Source organism: Suricata suricatta, chromosome 2 (genome assembly GCF_006229205.1).
Source record: "Suricata suricatta isolate VVHF042 chromosome 2, meerkat_22Aug2017_6uvM2_HiC, whole genome shotgun sequence".
NCBI lineage: Eukaryota > Metazoa > Chordata > Mammalia > Carnivora > Herpestidae > Suricata > Suricata suricatta.
The window spans coordinates 150,383,100-150,385,758 of NC_043701.1; the positions used below are offsets into that span (position 1 = coordinate 150,383,100).

The 2,659-nt window shown below is 41.9% G+C and overlaps 1 long non-coding RNA gene across 1 annotated transcript; it reads right to left on the reverse strand.

The window, feature by feature from the left end:
* Nucleotides 1–260: 260 nt before the first annotated feature.
* Nucleotides 261–1,560, reverse strand: LOC115273191. Its single transcript, XR_003900733.1, has 2 exons — nt 1,425–1,560; nt 261–389 (listed from the first exon to the last, which is right to left on the reverse strand). It is a non-coding gene; the product is annotated as an uncharacterized LOC115273191 (long non-coding RNA).
* Between the last annotated feature and the right edge of the window lie 1,099 nt (nt 1,561–2,659).

Genomic DNA, 2,659 nt, shown 5'->3' on the forward strand with positions numbered 1-2,659 from the left:
AATACTATAAGGAAGATATAACTAAGCAAATAACACAAGATTTCTTAAAAAAGGAAGAAACGAGAAATGAAGTAATTTAACTTAAAAACAACCATAATAAAAGTGACTTGATAAATAAAATCCAAAAATGGTTTCTTGGAAAAAATCACTAAAAGAAGCAAACCTCTGGTAAGTGAAGCAAAAGAAGAAAGGAAAAGGTATAAATTTGAAAACATTAGGTTTTCAATGGTAAACGTTAAAAAACGACATGACTACAGATATGAAGGAGATATTTTAAACCACAAGTAGATAGTAGATACAGCCTCATTCTGGTTGATTTTATCCGGAAGAAGTGGAAGATTTCTTGAATGTGTAAATCACCAAAACTGGCTTAACAGGAGGCAGAAAATCTGAAAATAAAAATGAACACAGAACAAAGTGAGCAGGTAGTGGAGGCATTCCAGGGGCTCCTTCAGCCTACAGAGGCAGGGGACTGTCATTACGGATATTGCCAAAGCACAGGGAAAAATGGGAAGTTCCCTAGTTCTTTCTACAAGATTAACAAACTTTCTACAGGATCATAACACAGGCGTACACACACCCCACACACACATACACAAGCCTGCACACCCAAGCCCACACATACACATGTATGCATGCATATGCACAGACACAGGTACACAATGCAATGATACAGGAAGATCCCCCAAGATACTTATAATGGTTGAAAATAGAAAGTTTTCAACAAAACAATTCTCCGTGTCTGTTTTTTTAAAAACTGGAGACCACATGAAGGAAAATAGTATATAAATGCATCTAAAGGAGATCTGGAAGATACACAATAGAACAGCATGGTCAGCTGAGGGCAGGATGAGATGAGAGATTTGGAGGGAATTACAGACGACACTGGTCTGTTTACATCACTTCTGTATTGTGGGAATGTTTATAAACCACATATATTCATATATTTCTTCAAATATTTAACGATATGAAATGCAAACCAATCAATAAAAGTAAATAAAACCAGAGGAGGAGCCAAGAGGGCAGAACAGCATGGAAGTTTTTTGTGTCTCACATCCATGAAATACAGCCAGATCAACACTGAACCATCCTGCACACCTAGAAAACTGACTTGAGGATTAACACAACAATCTGCACAACCTCAACCACGGAAATCAGCAGGCACACGGTGCAGAGAGGTGATCTGGGGGAGAGAGAAGCTATGGGGAAGGAAGCTGCTTATGCTTGCAGAGAGGACAGGATGGGGTTGGGGAGAGTACAGGAAAGCCACCCCCACATCAAAGCAGCTGGAGAGAAAGTGGAAAAGTGGAAATAGCTACAGGGACTTAACTAAAAAGGGAGAAAGGAGAAAGTAGAGGATTTAAATTCCATTAAGACTCTATAAGCAGGGGGAGTGCAGAGGCTGAAACTCTGCAGCTTGACACCTGGTGGTGCTCTGGTAGGAAGGGTGAATCCCCAGGAGCAGGGTGAAGTCCGGGGTCCTCAGGCCACACAGGGAGAGGCGGTTCCCCTGCTGAGAGGACATTTGGCAGAGACAGTGCCCCCACCCCACACGCAAAGGGCCCAGCAGACCCTGGAGAACAGCCACATTCACTGGTGCTGGAACAAAGTCATTAAGGGTGAAGCCTGGTGCCAGAAGTGTATTGTGACTTACCATAACCCCTGAAACGCTGCTGCTACACAATCACGTGAACTCTCTCTGGGGCAGGCTGGCACCTGGCCGCAGTCTCTGGGCATTGGCAGCAGCACAGTCCCGTGAACATTCCTGAGTGCAGCCGGCACCCAGCCTTTACTCGGTGAGACCCTCCCCCAGGTCAAAGCCACAGTCCCTCAGAAGTGAGGGGTTAGGAAACAGATGCATCTGAGATAAACTTCAGGAGGGAGGTGCTACCTGTCAATTTGACGGCTTAGTCACAGATGGTGTAAAAGCAGGGAGTCGATGGAAGCTGGAGAAAAAGGGTGCGTGCCATAATTGCTGGTCAGGGAGAACAGAGTTCTGATACTAGAGCCTGGGTACCTGGGTGACGCCATTTTCACTCCTGTGCACACACATGCACATCTACAGGCGCCACAACAATCCACCCCAGTAAGCTAAGTAGCGCCACCTTGTGGAGAACAGAGCTGTTATACTAAACTCCGCCCACCTGGGCCAACCTCGTTCTTTTTTTTTAATTTCCCATAATATTTTATTGTCAAATTGTTTTCCATACAACACCCAGTGCTCTTCCCCCCAAGTGCCCTCCACCATCACCACCACCTCTTTTCCCCCCTCCCCTCAACCTTGTTCTTCAGGACACCACAAGTCTCTCTGCTTCCTTAGCTTACAGACTATAAAGTGCTTCATAGTTTGACTTCTATGAAAAATGATGTAATTTCAGTTGTATTTCAGTCTGCTCCCTGGTCCATCTATTCAATTTTCTTTAGTTTTCTTTTTTCGTTTGTTTTCTTTTTCTTGAATACAGAAAGAGAAAAAATTTATTTTTATTTTCAACTTTTATTAAAAATAATAAATTTTTCTTTATTTTTTCTACTATATTTTTTTACATTTTTATATTTTTCCACTATATTTTTTACACTTTTGTAAATTCTATTTTACTTCCATCATTTCATTTTATTCTTTTTCATTGTATTTATTTTTTCAGACTTTCAAATGTTTTCC